The 26,045-nt window shown below is 48.4% G+C and overlaps 2 long non-coding RNA genes across 4 annotated transcripts in view; one reads left to right on the forward strand and one right to left on the reverse strand.

Moving 5' to 3' along the window:
• Nucleotides 1–6,727, reverse strand: part of LOC116945230 (uncharacterized) — a 44,980-nt gene extending 38,253 nt beyond the window's left edge. The window contains exons 1-2 of one of the 3 annotated variants that reach the window (XR_012942635.1): nt 6,442–6,727; nt 6,017–6,075 (exon numbers count right to left, since the gene is read on the reverse strand). This is a non-coding gene — a long non-coding RNA (uncharacterized LOC116945230). Of the gene's footprint in view, nt 1–6,016 lie in introns of all 3 variants that reach the window. The other 2 variants (XR_012942632.1, XR_012942633.1) reach the window with 2 other exon arrangements.
• On the forward strand, nt 1,696–19,805 carry LOC142925672 (uncharacterized). Its single transcript, XR_012942636.1, has 3 exons — nt 1,696–2,004; nt 15,130–15,210; nt 19,402–19,805. It is a non-coding gene; the product is annotated as an uncharacterized LOC142925672 (long non-coding RNA).
• Nucleotides 19,806–26,045: the final 6,240 nt, after the last annotated feature.

The following is a 26,045-nucleotide window of genomic DNA, read 5'->3' on the forward strand; positions in this document are numbered from 1 at the left end:
TTGCTTCCGGTCCATGGCTTACATCAGTGGAGAGCGATGGCATATCTGATCGTAGGTCCCCCACCTTCAACAAAAACCGCACTGACCAGCATGGCAGAGGCCCACGACTGGTACAGCAGGTAACGCGGAAAATCAAAGGCTAAATGTTCACAATTTTGTTGTACGACGTTTCGCAGGAGATCGAGGAATGCTGGGATATTTTTTGTCATAGGAGTGAAAGTAACCGAGTTTATTTTTCCCTCCTTTACTTTGAAACCAATGATGTGAAATTTTACACTTCTTATTTTTTTCGTATTTAAAGGCCCCTGAATGTGAAGACCCAAGGCTGTAACTTAGCGTATTCCTCAATCTGGCCTTGAGCTAAGAGGTGTAGCCACTGCGAAATGGCTACAGTCTCCCAACCCTCCTATTAGCACGGTTGGCTACGTACGGTGCGAAAGAAGGTACGTACATACATCCATACTTACGAACATACAACCAGTTCTGAGTATTGCTGTATTTTCTCTCTTGCATGTGATTTATGTCTCAAAATGGGCTCCCACCTGATTCTGTATTTATTTGTTTGCATGAAACCCGATTAGAGTAGAGAGATGCAGATTACACAGACGTGGTGAAATGACAGAGGTATAGTCAAGAGGCAGAGATATGTAGTTCGATAAGAGATGACAGATACAGGCAAGAAAGAAATGAAGAGGTTAATTCACTGTTTATGTCAATTAGTTATTTTTGTTTGTCACGTACACTCTTGAACTTGAGCTGACATTTAATTTACCGATATTATATGTTCATGAATCTGGGAACCCCTTGAGATACTTGGGGCTCTATGCTTTCGCTTGGTTTGCTAACGCCGAGCGCTCCATCCTCTACTGCGGCGTTCTTCACTAATTTCAAGAGGGGGCCACTTACGCCGATAAGACGTCGCTGTGAGGGTCGGACCCACACACTCGAAACCGCTGGGTTAGACAGCACCATGGGGGTGCTTTCACGTTTGTGCACCGGTAACGTTGCTAAATATAACTATTAAGAGAAGACGCTGACAATCGTGTATATGTTGTACCCACAATGGGTAACGCGATTTTAGAAAATATATTACTTCACAATTTGTAACAAATAATACATCGTTTAAATGCATGCCGATACAGGCCACCATACCTCAATAGGGATTACCGTTGGTACGGCTAATTTAAATTAAAAAGGGCTCGCAAAATGCGCATGCGTAATGTACATTGGCTCATGAATCCCCCCCCACCCCACTTTTCGCAAGAGCGCAGAAGCGTGGTCACCACATCGACGCCTCTATATAAGGAACGAAAGAGGTGGAACGTCGCACTCAGATTGTAAATGTTGTGGCTTGGCTCTCCAACACACAAGCGGTGTTGCTGTTCTAGTGACGAATTGGCCACGTTCTGTTTACGTGACAACCCTTACTAGTTGGCTGTGTCGGGTGGTGGCGGGTTTTAACGACACATTTAAGCATTACGCGATCTAACCCAAAAACACCTCTATTACGGTAACTTGTTGTTTACCGTCCTGTGCTTATTTATCCTGTAACCTCCTATGGAGTTCTCACAACCAGGCCACTCCCTTTCCTCTCCAGGTTTAACAGTTCTCAACTGCTATTTCACCCCATTTGTATAACTTACTCTCCTACTCCCTACACTGCCCCAACTGACAGCCTCGCGGCTGCCCGTCAACTGCCCCAACTGACAGCCTCGCGGCTGCCCGTCAACTGCCCCAACTGACAGCCTCGCGGCTGCCCGTCAACTGCCCCAACTGACAGCCTCGTGGCTGCCCGTCAACTGCCACAACTGACAGCCTCGCGGCTGCCCGTCAACTGCCCCACACTCCACCTCACACACCCACGTGCTGCAGGAGCGGGGTGGTAGCTCCGTCCTCTCACACTCAGCACCACGAGTCCAGGAGTCTCGCCGCCGTGGTGCCCCCCCCCGCCCCCCATCGTATAGCCCAGGGGTCCCCAACCCCCGGGCCGCACAGCAGCAGGAGGTGAGAGCGGTGAATCCGCGCGTGGCCCACCCCCATTATTTTATTATTCACCACTTCCGTCCGCGCCTCTTTCCCGCACTGCGCACTTGTCTCAGTCACAGTGTTGGTAAGCCCACATGCTCTAACCCCTAGTAGCCACAATGAGTAAAAACACAAACGTCGCTGGAGAGCTTCTTTGAGGTGGGGGGAAAGACCCAATGATGACCCCCCCTCCCGGTCCGTGAAAAAAATTGTCTTCCACGAAACCGGTCCCTGGTGCCAAAAAAGGTTGGGGACCGCTGGATAGCCCCTCGACTTCTCCACTGCACCAAAGGCCACGAGAGGCCGCCAGTGTCCCGCGGGGGGCCTTCCAATGAAGAAGACTGCTCTCCTGCGCCCTTGAATCGCGGACCATTTATCGTTACCGCTTTGGTGCGGTGCTGTTCTCTCCGTGTGCCTCGAGATGGCATGACTCCCCAATGTTTCCCCAGTGGCGGAGGCGAACAAACACCACCACTGTACCCCTCAATACAATTGTCACTGCTGAGCAGACCAATAATAACGCCAGCCTCTTTTGCCCCCCACTCCCCCCCCCCCCCCCCGTGGCTGGCTTTAATCAAATAAGGCCACATTACAACAGCGGCATTCACTCAAAAGGCTGGGTTGTGCGGTTCATATTTACGCTGGGTTAGATGCACGGGCAATGTGCACCATGCGACTTGGGCAAGACAAGCTGCTGCAGTTATATTTATTGTTTACAGACAATAGTGTAAATTATATCGTGACGCTTCATCCATTAGTGTAACATAAACGTGTTTAGGCGTCGTACACGAGAAGGGGATGTTTTCTGTTGTTTGTGAGACACGTGTTGCCACCATGCCCCTTCGAATGCACATAGATCACTGTGGTGTAACATGTGGGTGTCGAACTTCTTACGTAACCAATCGTGCTAATCGAACGTGTCGGGTACGGACCACAAACGAAATAACTTCAAGCCGTTCTAAGGAAGATGAAGCTTCAATCTCGATTCAAAAGCGCATAGCTCCGGTGGCTTCCGAATCTAACGGATGGAAGATTGTTCCAGACGGCCGCAGGAGCCCATCTGAAATCGCGCGATGCAAGTGTTATTCGACTGCCAGGCGAACAGCCGCTGCGAGGATGAGCCGAGTTGGCGTGTTGGTTCATTCTCCTTGACGAGATCATCGCGGATGTAATGAATGGGGGGGGGGGAATGAAAAGCAAACGAGAGAGGGAAGGAATGCCGGGACGGAAGTCACCAAGACGGACGGAGAGAGGGCCGCGGTTCAAGATTGAGCAGCAGAAGGAGGAGCACCTTGTGCATGAAGAGGGAGAAGGGATGACCAGGCCAAGATTGATGCGAGGAGGAGGATGAGGAGGAGGAGGAGGGAGGGACGAGAGGGAGAAGAGAGGAGCGAGCAGAAACGAGTTGCAAGGAGCAGCGGGCGGGCGGTGAGGAGAGGAATTCCGAGTGGGAGGGTGGGCCACACATACGTGACGGGACTTCTATGCGGAGGCTTTCGCGACCGATGTTATTAATTCGAAATTCGTAAGTTGTGCGCGAGGTCGTGTAGTTGCAATGCCAACGTTCGTTTATAACCCCTCCGCCACTCGCCAAAGCCAATCTAATCAAAGTTGTCACGCAAAAAGCCACGACCAATTGGTATACTTGCATACTGATTATATTATGCACCATAAGTCATGCAATATACGGGAGGCTTGAGTTGATTTAGAGATAGAAATAGCACGTGAACTTTGGGGCCGTCCATAAATGACGTCACGCGATTTTGGACGGTTTTTACCCCCCCCCCCCCTCGTCACACGGCGTCACAAAAAGTCAGTCCCTTCCTAAAATATGACGTCACAAAGCTTTGCCCCCCCCCCAAAAAAATATATAAAACATGCTTCAAATCGCTTTAAACTATTGTCATTGTAGTGCGTATTTAATGTGGCGCTGCACTCTGATGTTGTAGGAGAACACATTTATAAAAAAAAGTCTATTTAATTAAGTAGAAGGTGTTGTCTATATTTATTTAAAGTTTGCGCATTTGGATGTGACGTCACATTTCTCACCCCCCTCCCCTCGTCACACATCGTCACAAATGTCTGACCCCCCCCCCGCCCCAGGCGCGTGACGTCATTTATGGACGGCCCCTTACGTAAAATAAAAGCTTTGCTATCTTTAGCTCGTGTAAACTGTATTACTTTTCCCGTTTCTGCCACCCATTTATATTACGATTGTCCTATCGACGTCTTGTCATGTGATGAAATAAGTTTTCCATTTGGAAATCCTGCAGCAAGGAGGGCACCAAACCCACATCCCCACCCCCGCAAACAAAAACCCACACACTGGGCCTCAGCATCCCACTACATCCCGATCCTAACCGAAAACTCCTTTTGTTCAAAGCTGACTTTGAATTCCCTCACTTTACAAAAAAAACATTGCTACTGCACAAAAAATATACAAAGGTGTAATAACATATAACGCTGTAAATGATCATAGGGCCGACTCGGCCTCAAATGAGTACCTGGTGCGGCGTGTAAACATCGCCACTGGGGAGACAAAGGCGGTCGGGGCGAGGTGCTGGCCACCCACCCCCTAGTGCGCCGTGGCAGCCTTCTTAGGTGCCACTCGCTAACAGCACTTGCCCCTGCAGTCTGTTAAGGTTAAGCGGGAGATCTTCGTCTTTGAATGCGTGGTATTTCATGGGAAACGGTAGTCGAGTGGTTAACGCACTGCGCTACGAACCCGGCGACCCAAGTTTGATTCCCGCTCACGACTAATAATTAATGGTGGCGAATACCTGAACCGGTTATGGGTCTCTCCTTCGTCGACTTAATATTGACCGAGTACCTGGTGTGGTGTCTAAATGTCAGCACTGGGGAGACAAAGGCGGCCGGGCGTGGTGGTGGCCACCCACCCCTTCGTGCGCCGTGCCAGCCTTCATAGGTGCCACTCGCAAACAGCACTTGCCCCAGCAGTCTATTAAAGGTTATACGGGGCATCTTTGTCAAACATTGCGCTCACGCGCACACCCACATCCACCCACCGTGTTGTGACACGCGCAGCTGTGCATCATTCATTGCACGGGACAATGCAACGCCAACCAACGACGCTCCATCGCAACGTGACGTCAAGGGCAGGAGAGTGGAGGAAAATCAGGGACGCTCTGTCAACAAGGCGACTTGTATTCCAATAGCCGGTCAGCTCTAACGCGCGGACAATGCGTCTCCAATTCCACGTGCTGCTGCTGCTGTTGTTGCCAGCCCCGTGACGATAATCGGTTCCGCTGCTGAACAGGAGCGATGAGCAAATGTTTGTATATTTTTAGTTTTTTAATATTTCGTAGGAAAATGTCCAATACCTCTTACAAAACATTGACAGCACAGGCAGAAAACAAAATTAAAGGTCTCTTCATATTTGGCAGACCTCTCACACAAACGGTGGTGTGTTCAAAAACCGCTGTAGCACCAAACAGCAGTCGTGTGTTTTTGTTAACTGATCATCTGGAGCAAGTGGTTCTTTACCTGTGGTGCACGCGCTCCCTGGGGGGTGTGAGATGCCTTTTCTGCTTGTGCGAGACGTGGCCAGATTTCTTTAGAAAGCACAAATTAAGCGCGCGCACGTGGGTACAACTTGCGTTTTTTCCCATCATCAAACCCTACGTTTTTATGAACGTTGTACTTTTTTTGTATCGAGAACCAAATGGGTTGCAGGTCTGCAGCAAAGGTGAAGAACCACCGATCTAGAATGTAATCCCCTTGGATCAAACGTTTTACTCACGATCGCCGCAAAGTTGCGCCTCGATTGCCACCCTCAGAACACGGCGAAGCATGTGACGCTTCTCATAGCGGCCACATCAAAGCCCGCTTTATTATTCTTATTGTTTTTTTAAACGCACTCAAAACCGGCACTGCACTCGCATTTCGTGCTCGGGATTTAAAACCTGTCACCGCGTCCTCGTGAGCGCGCCGCTCGTTGTTCGCGTAAGGAGTTGGGGCATGAAGAGGTCACCTCGGGCAGCAGCGAAGACGGTGCAATGGAGAGGCGATCGCGGAACTTGGCCACGGTGCCTTTGCAGAGCCGGCGTGGAACAACGGAAAGCAACGGAGCAATACAATCCATTTTATTGAGCACAAACAATTTAAACGCATCGTCTCGTTTGCGTGATCTATGGACGCACGACAGCACGCTCGCCGAGTTCCCCAGACTTGCCGGGTCCGGGAAGACTTGTTCTGCAACACGATGTGCTTGCCTAGAGAAATGCGAATCAAGTCGCAGGCTGTCACGCGCCCGCTCCAGAGCCGTCAATAGGCCCTGGGCACTCCACAGCACGTCGAGGTGGTGGTTGCGAAACGCCGCCGCGATCGAAGAACAACGGACATCGTCGCTGGCGATTTGGCTCAAGGCTGGCGGGGGGGGGGGACATATGCGCTCACCGTTACCGTGTCATCCAGCGGCGTCGGAGGTCACCTTACTGTCAAATCGGCTGCTGTTAAAACTCGGCGTTTCACTATCGAAGCCGAATGTCGACATTTCACCGCGCGCAACTTGTCGGGGGGCGAAATATATATTTATTTTTAAAGTGGTTGCTGGTTTGATGGAACGTAGCACCCCCCCCCCTCCCCCGGTTTTTTTTTTTTGCAGAGTCGATATTCGCGCGGTGGCATTGTCAGCGCTAATCGCGGATAAAGCAAGAGAGTAGGGAGGAGACTCGCCGTGCGAACGTGAATATTAAAGTGTTCTACACGGAGTGGAGTGGGGGGGGGAGCACCGCTACATGGCATATAGGCTAGGGATGGTTGAAGGTCGCGTGGATATTCCGAAACCGCTGAGACTGCAAGAATAAATGTCCTCCCCTTTGCCGCGGTGTGTCCCCCTGCCTGCATGCTTTATATACATCATAAACCTTTGGATTCATTACATTCCACACTGGATTTCTAAAGACCATGAAGTAGGCCGTCGCAGCAAAAGTAACCTTGTTTAAGGGGAACAGATTTTTTTTACGAAGCATTGTTTTTCCCTCCTCGCTTAAACGGCACGTTCTATGCCTGCGAACGGCACTTAATAATTAACACTTACAAGATTTGCCGCAGATCGAGAGTCGTCGTGTCTTTGGGTACATATGGGGCAAAAATTAAGTGAAGAAATAACGTCTGCTTCACAGTCAGCGTTCTGCAAGTTGTGGGGCTCTCTTGTTATTCGACCTTGCGACATGTTTTGAGAAAGTATTGAATGTCCGAAATTTGCAGTGCGTTATTTTCGCTTCGAGGCAAATACATTTTTCACAATGCATCGCTTGTCTGACAAAGACGCACGCAAAACAAACATTATTTTGCGGCATTAAAGAATGCAAAACAATTCACTTGGCAAAATATTTACCCCCGCAGCAGTGTTTTTGAACCGCAATTGCGACAGCGGCCAATAGAAAGCCAAAGCCGAGTGGTGTGTCTCAGTCTCAGATCTGATTGGTTCGTAACCAGGACATCAGCTGATAGTGTGGCCAAACAGAGCCTGTTTATCATTAGAGTCCCTCAAACAAGCATGACTATCGTTTATGTTTCATGTTTTCCTACGTGACTTCTGCTTTACAGAAATTGGCGGTGAAAATTCGAAAAATGCTTTGAAAAGTTGCTACTCATATGGATTTTTGTTTAAATTTCCGGCAAGATTTAATATCCAGGTTCACTTTCAGGGACTGCTCGTTGCTACTCCAAAACAAGATGGGCAATTCCATCATACGGAGTTTTCTGCCAATTTTTTGTTCCATAATCGATTCTCAAAATAATTACTTTGTGGTATCACAGTCCCATATTGGTGATAGTTTTGTCGGATGTTGAATTACTAAAAAAAAAAATCCTGACTGCCTCTGCCTATTAAAACCAACGATTTTAATTAGCGTTATGGCCCAACATCAAAAGTACAGCCTTCACCATGACTTGCAAATTTGACATCACGCGTGCGGGGGGCGGGTAAACAAAATTTGTGAATACAATTTTTAAAATAACAATTCAGTTTCGTGGTGGGTTTTTGTTTCGATTTGTAACAATTGAATTAATGTCTAGTTTTCTTTAGTCGCTCCAATTATGATTACAATACACAATCATGTGAGTCCTAAATCATGTCTAACTTGTGGAAAACATCACCATTAATCTACGTACATATGTCGACCATGCTACGCGCTATTGATTTTGATTTAAAAAAACAACAACCCTTTACACCACACGCTTGCTTCTTTCATCTTTATCTCCGTGTCAATAAGCACACGCGTGTATGTATATGGCGATGAGCATGATAATGATGGCAGATGATGAAGAGTGACCTGACAGTGATTGTGGGATTGTTGTTTACGAGACAGCTCAAATGATGGAAAACAGCTCAAATCGTCATTCTGTTGTCTATTTGTCCGAATTATATTATACTGTATAATAGAGGTGTTTGGGCTAGATCGCGTAAATATAAATGTGTCGTTAAATCCGTCACCACCCGACACAGCCAATTTGGTAAGGTTTGTCACGTAAACTAAATGTGCCAATTCGTTACTAGTACAACACACCGGTGTGTTGGGGAGTAAACCCACAACATTGACAATTCGAGAACGACGTTTCGCCAGTAATTACAACGAGCATCACCTCACTAATTGGCTGTGTCGGGTGTGCGGCGGGTTTAATGACATTCATATTTACGTGATCTAACCCAAAAACCGCCATTATAATTAATATTGGTCGCGAAAGCCTACGTGTTAAACTACATTACACTCGTGGCTCAATGACATTGTACCACGAGATGAACACATTTTCATTTCGCAACCCCTTGCGCAGAGAAGGGCATGATGACCCCGTGTATAATTCACCTCCGATTGGCACGGTTGGCTACGTACGGTGCCAAAGAAGTTCAACATACATACTTGTTTGACTTCGCAAAACAACTTCCGCGTCGCCTCTCACCCACACGAGGTGTTTAAGTGCTGCTGCGAATGGGCCATTGCCTGTAACGTTACCCAACATATATTAGTCGCCTGAAGTCCACGATGTTATTGACGGATGTGTTGAGTTGTTTTTTTTTTAATGTTTACCGAAAACTAGAGGGTTGTGTCTTTTCAGATGCCCGACCATGTGGGGTGTTCATTGTACAGCGATCAAAAGGATAATCTTGCCACGGTGGGCGCCACGGTGGCGAGATGTTAACTACCTCGCCTGGTATACAGGAGGTCCTGGGTTCGATCCCAACCCTGACGCCTGTATATTTGAAGTTTGCATGTTCTCCCCGTGGTCGTGTGAATTTTTATCTGGGTCCTTCGGTTTTCCCTCTAACATTTAGAATCAAAGTCACGTGTTTAGAGTATTTGGCTGCACTACATTTCCACGCGATAATGCACTTCGTTAAGCTATCATTTGTGGCCATATCGCTTCTGAAAAAAACATCTATTATATCTCAGTGGGCCTTACCTGGGCAAATAAAGCATCGTTTATAATTCTTTGTAATCCTCTGCGCTGGAAATATGCTGATGGAAAAAAAATCTAATTTAATGTGATGGGGTTTGTTTCGTGCCTTGTTAACTCACCACTCACAGATTTGAGACCAGGTTCTCAGGGGTACTGGCTCACTGACACGCTTCGTTTAAAATCGCCATACATTTAGAATATTTGTGGCCAGGTCGCATCGGAAAAAGAGCTACATAGCTGGTAACATAAGAAATAGTTATGTTTTAGTTCTCCCGCTGTGAACCGGCCGCATCACTCCAGTCCGATGCGTTTTGAGGTCCGCCCCACCCAAAACTTTTTCAAAGCTCCAGTACGTCACAGTTCAAGAGCATCCTATTCATGAATGTGCACTATATCTATTCTACTTTGTGGTCCACCAAGATGACAGTCATTTTGCGACGGCTTCTCTATTTTGAACAAATATGAATATAAATAAATGACAGTTGGACAATAAGCCCTCGGTTTACAGGTCGATCTACATTGCCACCCTTACCTATGATCACGAGCTATGGGTAACGACCGAAAGGATGAGATTGCGGGTACAAAGGGTCGAAATGAGGTTTCTCTGCAGGGTTGCCGGGCTCACTCTCTGTGATCGGGTGAGGAGTTTGGTAATCCGGGAGAACCTCAGAGTCAAGCCGCCGCTGCTCCTCCGGACCGAGAGGAGCCAGTTGAGGTGGTTCGGGTACCCGGTAAGGATGCCCCCCGGTAGACTGCCCCTGGCACTCTACCGGGCAGCAGCAGCAGCACGTCCCACTGGGCGAAGGGCCCGGGGTTGGCCCAGGACACGATGCTGCTGGCGGGACGATGTCGCTCACCTGGCCTGGGAACGCCTGGGAATTCCCCAGGGAGAGCTAGAGTCTGTGTATAGTAGTTTATAGTAGTGTAAAGTGTAGTAGTGTATAGTGTAGTGTAGAGTAGTGTATCGTAATGTAGTGATAGATTCTGTCACTAGGGAAAGGGAGGTCTGGACCACCCTACTCAACATGCTGCCACCAAGACCCTCAGCAGGACACGTGGATTGAGAAACGAACGAACGAACGAACAATAAACGTGAGGTTTTTTTTATTGATTTATCACACAACAAATGTGTATTACTAAATGCCCTATAGCGGGCCCACTGTCGATCCCAGCATGGCGTTCAGCTGTGCTGTTTATTGGTTGTGAGCACATCTGTGTTTATTTACAGCCAGGTCTTTTGTTAAAAAAATATACCAAATTATTTGGTGGCACTGCCTTGGCAGTGGTGCACGAAAAACAGATCGAGGAACTCAACAAGTCCATCAATAACGCCGCGTGACCTTAAAATGAAAAATATATATCAATGGCAATGTCACCTTCTTCACAGCGAGCCCTCGAGGCGGGAGTGGATGAGAGTTGGAGACGTCACTTTATATACCGTTTCAAGTTTAATTTATTAGGTATAGCCCTGTGAGCCATGCGGCTCTTGAGTCGGGTGCAACCGCAACAAACAAAATATGAACAGGGAACATCTTAAAGCGACGACGCGCAACAGAAACATCCTGGATAAACCAGCAAATCTTCCAGGAAAAAAGAAACCCCACCATATTACAACGTTGTGTGAAAAAATCCCAGTGTGATGCAAGTCAAACAATAACAACCATAAGACAATTTAGATTAAAGTTATCAGGCACTTCCGCAAGAAGCATGGCTTAACCATAAGTTTTCGAAATCACCAAAATAAAGCTATAAAACAATGTAACAACAATAATCATAGGAACTGTGATTCAAAACAATAAACGATATACATAACATGTACAACTAAAACTTGCAGCCATAGCTGGCAGCATGACACTCCCAGTGTATGATGTGTGAGTGAGTCAGTGGTAGTGTGAGTCAGTGTATGATGTGTGAGTGAGTCAGTGGTAGTGTGAGTCAGTGTATGATGTGTGAGTGAGTCAGTGGTAGTGTGAGTCAGTGTATGATGTGTGAGTGAGTCAGTGGTAGTGTGAGTCAGTGTATGATGTGTGAGTGAGTCAGTGGTAGTGTGAGTCAGTGTATGATGTGTGAGTGAGCCAGTGTAAAATGAGTGAGTGTATCACGGCCTTCTCCACGCCATCGCGGCCTCCTCCCCGCCATCGCGGCCTCCTCCACGCCGTGGGGCACGATGAGAATTTAATTACGAAATAATATATTCATTTAAATCTTGACTTAAAGCTTTCGTGACTGCGGGAGTTCATATTCTTTGGGTCTTTCGTTAAAGTCACGTAGATAGGTTCAAATACAAATAACAAAAAACTACGGCTTTTAGATCGCAACACAAGCGGTCGTCTTCATGAAGACCCAAAAAATAAATTTATTTGTTTTAAGGATCATTGAAGGAGTAGCTGCGGGTTTCATAGATCAACGCTGAGTCGGCATCATTGAGCTCTCAGGTACGAATCTGGGCGCGTCATCTGGAATTCAACTCGGCTCTCAGAAATGTACTAAACTTGAAGGCCTTAACCTGGCTTTCCGATGACTTTACACACTCACGAAAAAAACACGTTTAAATTTCAGTTTATAGCTCTTTGGTTCTTTCGGTAAAGTCACGTAGGTATAAAATGAAATAAATCACGACGTTTTTCCCACCTGATGACGGACGCTTGTGTTGCGCCCGAAACGTCGTGATTTATTTTATTTTGATTTATTTTATTTTATACCCACGAGACTTTACCGAAAGAACCAAAGAGATGGATTCGTGCAGTCACGAAAGCTTCAAATCAAGATTTCAGTTTATATTTGATTTTTTTTGCGAAATTATAACTCTGAGAGTCAAAAAACAAATGTTGGGTTAACCTTCATGCGATAATTTCATAGCAGAGTATCCCGAAAAGTGAGAAACCTCTTCTTTGGACTTATGTTCAGAAATCCGGTGAAACGTCTCCTCAGCGAGCATTCTCCGGGACACGAGGTGCAGTGACCCTGCGAAATGTACAGGCACATTCTTTGTCTCGTGATACGATGCTGATGGCACAATTGGAATACATTGGAGAGGGGGGGGGGGGTGGAGGGAGGAGACTAAAATAATCTGTATTCTAAAAATATCTGAACGTTAAAAGAAACGGTACATAAAACGAGCGGTGTGCAACGAATGAATGCATCAATGAATTTCCATTTCATAGTAATTGTATTAACTCAAAAGAATATTCAATGCATCCCTTTTATTCTTTCATTCCCTATACACGTTCATAACCAAAAGGGGTGCCTACGCCCATGGAAAATTGTGAAAGCAAATATTTAAATTAGTTAACTGGATTAAAATGTATTTTTACAAATTGAATGTTCTGGATAAGCTGGTTCTCCTCAATGTTAATCACACGAGGGGAGCTCACTGTCATCCCCAACCTTCTTTACTTTTGCAATCAATTCTTATCGATTCAAATGCATTCTTAGCGATATTGTCGTTCTAATCGATTCATCCTAACACCTTTACCTTTGAAAGCACGATACATGAAACTAAATCTGTTTTGTAGTAACCACAAGCGGGAAGCAGTGGCACCGAGATGCATGCAAACTAAATTGAATTCCTGGCGACAAAGTGACATGAGTGGGTAAGCGATATCTGAGCAGGGCCTGACACCAGCCCTCACCAACCCGCATTGACCAGCGTGGTGAAGTATGGCCAAACACCCCGATTACCAACATGATAAGAGGAATTCCACTCATTCAGCGGGTAGGTGGACGATGGGCTGCAGATGTTGTATGTGCAGCACGTGAATTCGGGAAAACTGAATCGCTTTCGATAAATGTCACGTGCATTCTATTGGTTCTAAGTGAACTAATAACAATTGGGAGCCTTTGACCGTATATAATCCTTAGCGCAGACCAACACCCATTGACCAGGAAAAAGCACCAGCCACTTCAATCTGCAGCGGTATGGATCCAAAAGGCTCAATCGCCACCTGCTCCTTCAACATGAAAAGACACATTGACCAATTTTGTGACTTGGGCAACTAATGAGCAATGACAACCCCCCCCCCCCTCTCCCCTTTAGTTTTCATGATTATGACAACATTATTTTCTTATCTTCTCCACGAAAATTTGTCACACTGCGTCTCGAGACAGATTTTTTTTTTCAGGAGGGTCCTGCATCGAAATGTTTGGCCAATTCCATGAATGAGTGTTTGGCGCATGGGAGGAAACGGGAGTATTCACAGCACACCCAAGGATGACACTCAACATGACCACAGCTAGGCCCCACCTCACGGTGTCCAGGCCTGCAACGCCTGGCAAGCCCCAGTGGTCAACCGTCCAAGTAGCAAGCAGGCTCCGCTATCCTAGAATTTGCTCGATTGGTTTTGTGCTGCAATTCAACGTTGCTGCAGTTGTTACATTTAAAGATTGTTGCCGTTTACGTGAGCAAGTCGGAGTCCATTGAGAAATAGTTTTCAGTTCAACAGGGACAAATTGTGGTCCATTACAATGGAACACACCACACTCGTGACCATGCCGAAAACCGTCAAACTACAGTCAGAAGACGCAACTCGGGCTCAGCAGCTTCGGACTTCAGGGATGTCCCATTCCTGGTCTCACCGGCACTGGTTGAGTACTGACGAGATACAATGTTGAAGCGAGAGGGACCAAGCCTCGTCAACCTTTCCATTTTTTAACCTTTCCAAAAGCGGGGACGGAAGGGCAAGCGGAGAACCAAATCCAGATTACGCCGGGGTAATGCCGCCAGGCACGATTTATTTACGGGCGACACAATCCCTTCATAATCGCCAACGTCACCTGCAACCTTTAAAAAACGCGAAGCTGTTTAAATTAGCGACGTAGCCTTTCGTGACCAATATTATTCACAATCAAGGGTTTTTTTTTGGGAAGGGGAGGGGGGGGTGGGTTTAGATCGCGTAAAATATAAATGTATCGTGAGCCCACCACCATCCGATACGGCCAATTGGTAAGGATTGCCACGTGAAAAGCACGTGCCAATTAGCTGTTACTTCGACGCATCGGTGCGACGGCGAGTAGACCCACAACATTTACGAATGAGCAGTACAACGTTTCGCTGGTGCTCAAGTCGGCATGAAAGCACCTTCAGAGGGTCAGGACTCGGGGGCCCTGTGTCCCGTGATGGCCGTGCCGCCCTGGCGATACATTTGGGCGGCGAGGGCCCGCACAGGGCCAACCCGCCTCTCGTGAGCCGCTCTCGGGTGCAAAGGTCGCTTTAGGGCTGCGGTGAAAGGGGCGCGCGGGTCTCTGGTTTTCTCAAAAGAGTGAAATTCACGGGGCAATGCAAAGAGAAGGCCTCGCGCCGATATGTGGGGCGCGCACCGAAGCCCTCGACTTGTGAACGCTCGCTCGAGCGCGAATGCTAGAGGAAGAGAGAGAGAGACAGCCGCTGGCCAGGAGTGACCCTTTACCGGGGAAGCACACGGGAGAGGCACGTAAGCTTGGGGTCCGTAGCTTGTGTTGTTCGGACGCGATGGGGTATTCTCTTTTTTCAAACAAAACATTAAAAACAACTTGGGCGACACGTAATATTGTTCCTCTTGTTTGTGACCTTGGATTCTGTGCGTCCGAGGCTGTCTGATTTGGCCACGTACTCAGCAAGCCGCGTGTTTATACCACTTGCGTGCCCCCTTTGATTTCAGGTTTTGTGTTGCTGTGTGTGCGTTGGGCATTCTTTATCTAAACCAGGTTGAGAGGTCACTGACACAACACGTCTCTCATGTGCGGGTTACATGCGTGGAGAAACGACGGGCGTACCGACAGTGCGAGGTAAAAAGCGTCGCCACAAACAACACGCACGGAAATTAAAGTGCAAGACTGAGCCACAATTCTAGATTTGAAGCTTTCGTGACTGCAAGGATTCATACTCTTTGGTTTTTTCGGAAAAGTCACGTAAGTAAAATAAAATAAATGAAAACAACTAAATTAAATCACGACGTTTCGGAGGCAACACAAGCTTCCGTCTTCAGGTGGAACAGTCACAGAAAAAAATTACCTACGTGACTTTACCGAAAAAACCAAAGAGTACTGAGCCATAAATTGAAAAACGTCCGTATCTGTGTATACCTATCTTCCCGGTAAATATGCAACGTTGGCCCAACGTTGCATACTTCCTGGGTTATTAAGATGCATCCGACATGCAACATTATATGTGCACCACTTTTACAAAGACAAAGATTCCCCGTATGGCCTTAACACATTGTTGTGGCAAGTGCTGTTCGCCGCACACAACGTGGGTGAGTGGCCACCACTACGCCCTGCCGCCTTTGTCTCCTCGAGTGGTGATGTTTACACACAGCACCTCTTTTACACAACAACAACCGCCATTCGCCACCAAAATTGGCGGTGACGGCACCACAGAGTGTGTGCCAGGCTAAGTGCACTTTGAGGCCACGTGAAGTGTCGAAAGGCTCGCTGGTCACGGGACAGACCCCATGCGCCATGGGTTGACTGACTCAGATGACACACACACACACAGAAGTGCAATACAGTACGTGTGTTGTTGACAGGGCATTGGCAGGTCAGTGGCCCTTTTAAAAAGATGCGCAAGTGTATATGAGTGCAAAGGGTTCTATGTGCCACTGCAGATAAGTCGGTGTTTGTTGAGATAAGGAGACATCGCATGGGCCGTGCTGTGTGTGTGCGCGCGCGTGCGTGCGTGCGTTAGCGGTACTGGCTGAGTGACAGTCGCCCTGGGTTTTGGGGGGGTGTAAGATTGCGTAAAATATAAATGTGTCGTGAAATCCGCCACCACCCGACACAGCCAATTGGTAAGGTTTGTCACGTAAACAAAACAGGAACGTGCGTTTGGAGTGTGTGGCTGCTGTAATGTCAATGTGCACGTGATAAACCCCTTCGTTGAGCTACCATTTGTGGACAGGTCACTTCTGAAAAAGAGGGCTCTTGCTCAGTGAGCCTTTACCTGCTAAAATAGAAAATAGTTTATAGTTTGTAATATATTGGTTTGTGTGACCCATGCAGCCACCAGAGGCCCCTGCCTTCAGCACGATGCGAAAATAAGGGATTCTGGAATTGTATGGGGACCCTGAGAAGCTAAAATGATCTCATTGGTGGTGGCAACTCTGCTGAATGTCACGGCGTGCCCTATACCGCAAATATAAAAATACGACCCACGGTCGTACAGCCACATTAGGGTCCTTGAAGGCCGTGTTTGGCGATGACTTGTTATTATCACCTTGCCTGTGAGACACAGCACGGCTCATGGTGAGCTCCGTCGGCTCAAAAAACATGACGTTTAGTGTTAAAAGACGAAGCAAACTGAGAGGTTGTGTTAGCGCTTGAATACAGACGCTAAAACTCACCACGTTCTACATTAACACTGCCTTATAAGATAAAAAATATATATAATAGACTAATATTTCAAGCAAAGCTTCTTCAAAAGAGCCTTTCTTGAGAATCAATAATGGCCATTCACCAAAATATTAGGCTGTTAATATTTTGAAGACAAATAATTAGTATTTACCGCGTGGGTGTTTGCTCAGGGCATTTGCCCGCACGACTAAGATCTGTAAGGCTAAGAAGGTGAACTTGCAAGCGAAAGGCGGAACCGCGACGTGATATTCATTGCATCAATTCGTGTGCAATGTGTAAGTCCGCGGTGACACAGACTTCTTTCATTTGTACTTCTATGCCTCACGTGACGAGAGGGTTCTGCCTTTGTAGTGAGGGCTGTAAGCTGACGCTGAGGAGGGGGGAGCAGGGGCCTCGCCCCCCCCATGTGGAGTGACGTCACCCGCTAATTATTATTAATGTGGGGGAGTGTCCATTTGGAAGACGTCACCTCTTCATGGTTATTAATGTGGGGGGCTGCTCGATGTGGAGTGACGTCACCCGCTCATAATTATTAATGAGGGCGGGGGGATTCCATGTGGAGGACGTCACCGGTTCATGAGTATTAATGAGGGAGTTGGCCGACGTGGAGTGACGTCACGCGCGGGACAGACAATCTTGGCTCATTATCGTAGTAAATACTCAGCTATCATTTATCCAGGTAAGACCCACTGAGCGATCTAGTTATTTTTCAGAAGCGACCTGGCTATCGCACATGATAACTCAACCAAGTGGCTTATCGCGTGTACATTTAGAGGATATAGCGGCCACATACTCTAAACGCATGTTTCTAAATGTGGAGGGAATCGTCGGGGGATCGGGATAAAAAAAAATCCACAAGGGAGAACACGCAAACTCCAAATATACAGCAGGCGTCAGCGTCGGCATCAACCCCCACGCACTCCCTGCATACCAGGCCAGGGAGTTAGCATCTCGCTACCGCGGCAATGTATTGATAAAGGCGCAGCCCTGCAAGTGCTCGCTCACGCCACTGCTGGTGGAATGGCGTGGCATCTCTAGAGAGCACTCCCCCCCCCCCCCCGCCAACAACTAGAGTGTATCTTGGCCTACTCTTTAACGCTGGCCAGGCGTCTGAGAAGAGGTGCGAGTACCCTCACCTAACCCCACCAGACGTGACCTGCCAATCCCATCGACTGTGTGTGGAGCACCCATGTGTATCGCTGGGTGGAATAAGGCGGTGGCGTGGTGGGGTGCCGCGGATGAGGGGGGGGGGTGGCGACGAGGTGGGGGGCGGAGGGACTGGCCCACTGCTCCAAATGCCGCGCCTCGAGATCTCACCGAACCGACGACGTCTGGATTGAAAGTTCAGTGCGCTACGGCCTTACACCACGGCAAATTAACTTTATTTCTCAGTTATGAAGGTGAAAATATATATATACATTCATTGGTCGTCATTTCTGTATATGTGCAGCAAATTTTAATCCATTTGTTTTTTTTAAATGCAATAACCAGCAATTAAAACAAACATTATAACGACCCTCTTAGATATACAGTACACATCTCGTGTCCAAAGCCACCTGCTCTATTATCAGTAAAATACGATGCGTTTGATTTGTGTTAATTTCCTGACCAACGTGCACACGCATAAAACGTAAATGACACAATGCTGTACGCATGCAGCTTTTTTTACTCACATTATCTTTTGTCAATCATTACTTTCTCCGCCAAATCACGTGCCAAATGCTTCGGCAATGCATCACTCGACACACGCAAAGCACGCGCGCGCAGGAGCCCACAGCGAAGATGCCCCAAGATTCGCGTGAACCCCGTTTAGGGGAAAAGAAAGCTTGAGGTCAAATATTACCATCCAAAGTGCAATGCAAAAGAATAAAAACAAATTTTAATTTTGCGTTATTTAACCGTCTACTAAAAGCTGAATCGGCACAGTCTAATTAAAAACGTCGCACGCCTCGGATTTTTTTTTTAATAAAGGCAATGTTTTTTGCGTGGTGTTTTGTATTCAATTGACACCGTTCAATAACCCGCACGGAGTTCATCGCCGTTCGTTTGGTACTGATCACAAGTTATAGCCATCCATTGCTTCAGTGCAGGGTTACAGAGCGGGGGGGTGGGGCAGGGGGACAACTAATTGCGTGCACCCAGTGGCTTTTGTGACGTTGAAACGCTTGCGCAACATAATAAAGTATTATTATTATGTTGCGCAGCATGTCTGTTTCCTGTGTGTCGAGTACATTGTGCCGTGTCCTCCGCTCGTATTGAGCACAGCGTTCACCCAGCGCTGGCAACGCAACGCCCCTCCGTAATGCGTCTCTCAATTATAGACGGAGGATTGGGCTCGGCAGCTGAAGTCACGTTGGAATCAACGCAAACGTGTCCCAGCAACGTCGCGCGCGCATTAGCACTGTGCTACGCACACAGCCGAATGGCTGTGTGCGCGGTGCAAAAATAAAAAAAATAAAAAATCCTGGCAACAATGCCAAGAGCAATCGAGAGCATAAAGCTATAGCGTCTGCCACCTCGAATTTGACTCAGCCTTGAAATGGGTGCCTCGTCTGGTATGTGAACATCCGCAGTGATGAAATGCAGCCTGGCATATACACGCTCATGGTCACCACCACCTGCTCGCAGCATGTGCCTCAACAGGTGCTCGCAAACATTGCAACCTCCAACAGCCAGAGGCGAGGTGGTCACGAGTTTCACGACCGAGGGACAGCCAAGCGTGGAGGAACGCGCTAAAGGAGCGCGTCGTTCGTGGAGATGGAGCAATTAATGGGTTCATGCACTCAGTGTATTGTTGCGCCGCAGACCAGCGAAATGTACGTGGGACTTCTTTCGCACCATACGTAGCCAGCCAGCGCTAATCGGAGGCGCGAAATATGTCCAACAGCTTGGGAAGGCCCGCATCCATCCAGCAGTGGATTGAGCAACGATGATGAAAATTACGATTCTGGTGTCAGCAGTTAAGAAGAATTAAAAAACCACACGTGCATGATTGTTTTATAAGACGGATAACTGCACGTGTGTTTCATGGGCGGGTGTGTGTGTTGCATGGATTTGTTCAGCGCGCTGCGCTACGAACCCGGTGATTCCTGCTCACGGCCAACACCAGTGACGCTTATCTGAATCGGTTCCGGTCCTCCCCTAGGTCGACTAAGCCTAAAATTAGTACCTGGTGCGGTGCGTAAGCATCGCCACTGGGAATACAAAGGCGGTCGGGCGTGGTGCTGGCCACCAACCCCCTCCTACGCCGTGCCGACCTTCATAGAGGTGCTCGCTAACAGCACTTGACCCTACAGTTTGTAAAGGCTGTACGGGAGATCTTTGTCTTTGTTTTACCTCAAGGGGTGGGGAAGCGGGGAGTCATTGATGAAGGCTTCGGGGAGGGGGGGAGGGGGGGAGGTTGTTTCGGGAGCGGTGGTGTAGTGGTTAGCGCTACGCTGCGCTACGAATTCCGGCGACCTGGGTTCAATTCCCGCTCACAACCAACACCGGTGACGATTATCTGACCCGGGTCTTGAGCCTCCCCTAGGACGACTCAGCCTCAAATGAGTACCCGCTGCGGTATTTTAAAACATCGTCGGGCGTGGTGCTTGCCACTCAACCCCCTCGTGTCCCGTGCCGGCCTTCATCGGCGCTCGCAAAACAGCGCTTGCCACAACAGCCTGTTACAGGCTGTCCTGTTGTTACCTCATGCAAGGGGGGGGGGGCGGTGGGGACGGGGGGTCATTGATTGTGGGTTGGGTGGAGGTGGGGGATGGTTGTGAATTGAGTGCAGTGAGAAGGTCATGGAATGGGAGGTGGTGCCTGGGAGTCGAGGGGGACAGCAGCTGATGAAAGTTTGAATCCACACGCACGCACCCCCTGCATCCGCCTCCTCCTCTATCCGAACCACAGTGCCTCACCCGGAGCTAAATCCATCCGCAAATTTCAGCAGGCCCGCTCGTGGCCTGGATCAGGGTCACGGGATTTTAAAGCAGACGGCGTGGCTATAGGGCGCGTGCGTGCATATGCAGTTTGGAGAGGCACTGTTCGCTGCATATTTCAACGAGGCTATCATCAGAACGTCTACACTATCTGTATATACGGTGCGCTGTAACGAATTCTCTGCTTGAGCAGTGAGTGGGTTGCACGGCAGATGTCCCGCGTATATTTGATCGGTGTCTCGTGGCAAGCTGTCGACTGGAAATGAAGGGATTAGGAAAGGGACAAAGATCATTTATTCCGCTGGATTCGTGTTGAATCATCACCAGGACATCCGTGCTCAGCGGTCGGTGTGCAAATAGTCACCCCTTCGCTGTAATTAAATTGATGTGATTGCAGGCCATGACTGGGTTCAAGGATCAATTCGTCTTTAAACGTCTTGGTGAATGCAGCAGCCTCTGGTGAGTGCTTGGTTGTTGCTCAGCTGGTGCTGAGAGGAGCCCCTTGCACCACGAAATGTCCCTTGGGCACCACGCGAGTTCACTCCTCCCCTTAGCGGTGAGTCACGTTCGTGGAGGTGGTGGTGGTGGTGGTGGGCCCCCTCCACACGACCGCACAACTGCCAATCACCCGTCATCTGCGAGGGGCTGGAACCAGGGTCGCTCTCGTAACTCCAGGGGTCGTATGGAACCCGCTTGTCTACAACACATCCCAATGTTGGTTTTGTTTTTCATTCTTACATACATAACTCAGGCACATGTGTCATGACCTTGGCAATAAAAAAAAATTGTGCAAGTGATGCAATGTAATGCCCACCCGGCACCCCCAGCTACTCTGCAGGATTTTAATGACTGGGAGTCCGGTGAAGCATTGCCCCTTACGACTATTAGCGGTGGCCAACGTTGCAGATCCCAGTAAATCCCCTGAATGTTTACACACGGTGGCGACTTTATCTCAGCTGCCCATCCATTTGTGCTGTGTGCCACCTCCACGTGCGATTGGTCTAATTCTGCCTCGTCTTACGTTATATTTATAGAGCGCCTAAGCTCAAGGTGCTTTAAGGTCCTTTAAATAGAGCGCTTTGGATGGCAGGGGCAGTGCAAGGGCCGAGGAATGAGTGACCTAATGGAGGGCACACGGGGGTCACGGGCTATAGGGGAGGGACGGGAAGGAGTGGAGGGGCGAGGGAAGTGAAGAGGAATGAAATTGGCAATGGAGAAGAGGTGAGGTTTAAGGGAAGAACGGACAGAGGTTATGGAGGAGGAATTCTCAATGGACAGGGAATGTGCATTCCAGTGGAGGGGCGCAAGGAGGGAGAATGTTAAAAACGAGTTTGGACACACGGAGAAGGAGGGACAGAGAGCAGATTGCGGACGAATAGGACGAGAGGAGACATGAGAATGGATGAGAGAGGCGAGATGAGTTGGAAGTGGGACCCTGTGGAATGCTCGCAATATTTAGCGCACATTTGGATGGCGCGCCGAGCTTACAACGTTTTTGTTTTTCGCTTTTTTCGCACTCTAAACTTCGACCTCGGGCTGGGGGTGCTGCGTGCCCTGGCATCGTGACGATTTATATTTTTGCCATGGAGGGGGGAGGGGGGGGGTTGTGGAGGGGGGAGGTCACGTTGATTTTTTTGTTGTTGTCATTGTACCTCTTGCCCCGGCCGAGAGCAACTCTCAAGGGGCCTCACAAACGGCGGCAGCCAAATTGGCATTTTGGCAGCGGCGACGCTCACCAACCATCGCTGCCAACGACGGGGGAGGAGGAGGAGGAGAGGGCGGTGGGGTGTGTTCGGTGCACTTTGTAATTTTAGCCAATTATGGGTAATTGCTTGATGGATCCGCGCCCTTGCGCGAACGCACACCTGTTCCGCGAAGTTGGCCGCGCAAGCCACGACAGCAGCGACGGGGCGACGCGAGACACTTGGCGGCTACAATAACATAAGAAACCGCCCTCGCTCGCTGGCTCGCTGGTTCGCTGGCTTCATGAAGGGTTCGCTGGCTCGCTGGCGCGCGTGATTCATGAAGGGTTCACTGGCTCGCTGGCTCGCTGGCTCGCGTGATTCATGACGGGTCGCTGGCTCGCTGGCTCGCGTGCTTCATGAAGGGCTCGCTGGCTCGATGGCTCGCTGGCTCGCGTGCTTCATGAAGGGTTCGCTGGCTCGCTGGTTCGCTGGCTTCATGAAGGGTTCGCTGGCTCGCTGGCGCGCGTGCTTCATGAAGGGTTCGCTGGCTCGCTGGCTCGCTGGCTCGCGCGTGCTTCATGAAGGGCTCGCTGGCTCGCTGGCTCGCTGGCTCGTGTGCTTCATGAAGGGCTCGCTGGCTTCATGAAGGGCTCGCTGGCTCGCGTGCTTAATGAAAAGCACGTGGGGCGCACTTTCAAACAGCGCCCGCTAGTGCGCTGCGTGGCAGACGAAAGTTAACACGCGGCTTGAGATCTTTTACGAGTAGTTGGAGGAGGACGCGGTGGGTGGAGGTGGAGGGGGAGAAAGTAAATGTGGGGGTGGGGTATTTGATGGTTTGGAGCTGTGTTGAACTTCTTTCGCACAGTACGTAGCCGACCGTGCTAATCGGATGTGCTGGGCAAAGACAACAAACTAAACACAAAAGAATAGTTCGAAATAAATGAGTTTTCAATCTGTGTAGTGTATAGTAGTGGAGTGTAGAGTGTAGTGTATTGTAGTGTAAATTGTTGTGTAAAGTGTAGTGTATAGTGTCGTGTATAGTGCAGTGTATAGCAGAGTAGTGCACAGTAGTGTAGTGTATAGTGCAGTGTGTGTAGTGTATAGTCGTGTATAGTGTAGTATGTATGTTGAACTTCTTTCACACCGTACGTAGCCAACCATGCTAATCGGTGGAGCGGGGAAAGGACAAAAACAATCTGAGAAAGGCGAGTGAATACGTGACTTCATTGTAAATGTTGTTAGTGGACACAAATGAAAAAAAAGTGATCAAATCATGTATAATGTAACAATCAGTAAGTGAATCCATGAAATAATAATTTGACATAATTAAGGGACCACGTAAATAATGAATACAATAATGACATTTAATACTTTTATAAATCATCGTGTTGCATATTTTAGTGGTGTAATTAATCAAAAGAAAAATAATTACGTGTTCGATTACCCATAAATGTTTTATCTGTCCTAAGATTTTTGGCAACAGTAAATTCAATAGTTCATCACATCGTACCGAACAGTATTACATGGCAACACTCATCCCCGTTGTGCGCAGTTTGTGTGGGACTATTGGTAATATATTAGTAAACAGCCTTTCTCCCATCTCCTCACATAGACCTAAAGACATAATAAAAAGATACAAACACATCTTATTTTCATCCATCAGGCTTTCTGATTTATCTTATCCAGCAGTATGTAAGCAAGCGAACTAGCCAAGTCTTGGCCTGCCGAGTATATTCGTCAGTCGAGCCTGTTTAAACAAATACTTCTGGCTTGTCAGATGTTATGGACTAAAACAGATGTTCACGCGGCGATAGGGAAGTAAGTCTATTCATTTTACAAAGAATTGCAGGACACTAAGGCCGCAACAGAGATACAAGTATGGGTTTGTGACAGTGCTTGTGTATGCGTAGACCTCAGTGAAGGCGACATGAGACGTCAAAACTTTAGTTTACAAAGTCAATTATGACCGGCCCTTTATCAACGGTCTAGTTGTAGGTGAAGTTCATAATTTGGCATGAATGCAGTAACACTGGTATAAAGACCACAACATTTTTATACGATTTAAAATAAATCGTTTTTGCAAATGTTATTGCAGCTGCGCTATCGGCATCATGCAATGCACCACCCCTACCCCCCGCATTAGAGAACCGCCCCGCGGAAGCGGAGTTCACAGAAGTACTTCTGAGACCCCTTCCAGGAACCTCTAAACCACGCCCCGATGTGGTGATGTTCATCACATGATGATCAAGCTAAATACATGTTTTCTGGAAATGTAACCAAACTAAGTAAAAACTAATTTTAACACGTGCAATAATTTGCAACTGGGCAGAGAACATCAACTCACTGCGCTTTAGAAACCCATTTAAATCATAGGTAGCTGAAACACAAACCTAAACTCCACGCAAAACTGGCTCATCGGTGCGTATAACAAACGCGAGCAAACCAAGCACCATCAGACGACGCAGAACCGTGTTTTCTTTGTATGGCGCTGCCGGCACACGCAAAAAAAACACAACGGAAGGCCGTGCGGAGTGCTCTCCCTTTTTTCCCACTGTCGCAGGGCTGCTGTTGCACGTGCTTGTTGTCTGTTGCCATGGAACGTCCAAAAAAGCCAAATGACGGTCGCTGTTCGCTTGCCCTGAGTGCCTCCCTTTCGTCGGGCGGCGGTCGTCCTCCTCGTCGCGGTGATGGTGGTGACTGTGCACGTTGCTGCCCGGAATCCGGTACCGTAGAGGCGGCGAGGGTTGGTGGACCACAGCGCAGACGCTGTGAAACTCCACGTCCCGTGGGCGTGCATCGAGGAGGAGCCGTACCACCTGGCTCGCCAGGAGAATGCGGCGGTGCGGCAAAAAAAAATGTGCACTCCACGTGTTCCCGTCTGTATGGGATAGAGTGTTTCCCCCTCGCACGTGTGGGTATGGACCAGGTGCTCCATTTTTGCTCCAACGCGTAAAACACGAATTACTTGGCCGATAACACGATCATATATAGAGGACCGCAGAGCCTGGGCAATCGTTGGCGCCTGGCTTTATCTATCTTTCCGTTCGTCTGCAGTTCCTCGCGCCTCCGAGTCATTCTCTCTCACTCTCTCTCTCTCATCACGATGGAGCGGCTACTGCGTGGCGCGTCACAAGTTAAAGCAATTCTATTACTATACTGTTTGGTTCTTTCGGTAAAGTCACGTTGGTAGAAAAAAAATAAGAAAAAAATATATATTATATCACGACGTTTCGATCGTCCTCAGGCGGAAAAAAAAATAATCCAGCAGTGGAACTGCTACCTACCACGTGACTTTACCGAAAGAACCAAAGAGTATGGATTTCTGCAGTCACGAAAGCTTCAAATCAATTCTACTACTATGATTATTATTATTGTGTGCCGCTTGCAGGCTAGCTGAGGTGAGCGAGAGCTAAAACAGCAGCCCCTCCCTGTGTGTGCCACGGTCGACACAGGCTTCGATTGAGCAGCACTGACGCAGGCAGCCTGCTGGAAATAAGGGGTGGGTGGGGGTGGGGAGGGAGCGAAAGAACGGGGAGCGCGCCGCGCGAACACAGACGCCTCTCAAGGAACTCCGCCTGGCCGTGCGCGTGCCGATGAATGAGCGACGTTGTCAAATCCGTAAAAGACACGCGCGTGCGTGCGTGCGTACGCGTGTTGAACTTTC

This window comes from Petromyzon marinus, chromosome 23 (genome assembly GCF_048934315.1).
Source record: "Petromyzon marinus isolate PM22_M1 ecotype Great Lakes invasive population chromosome 23, UKy_Petmar_22M1.pri1.0, whole genome shotgun sequence".
NCBI classification, from domain to species: domain Eukaryota; kingdom Metazoa; phylum Chordata; class Hyperoartia; order Petromyzontiformes; family Petromyzontidae; genus Petromyzon; species Petromyzon marinus.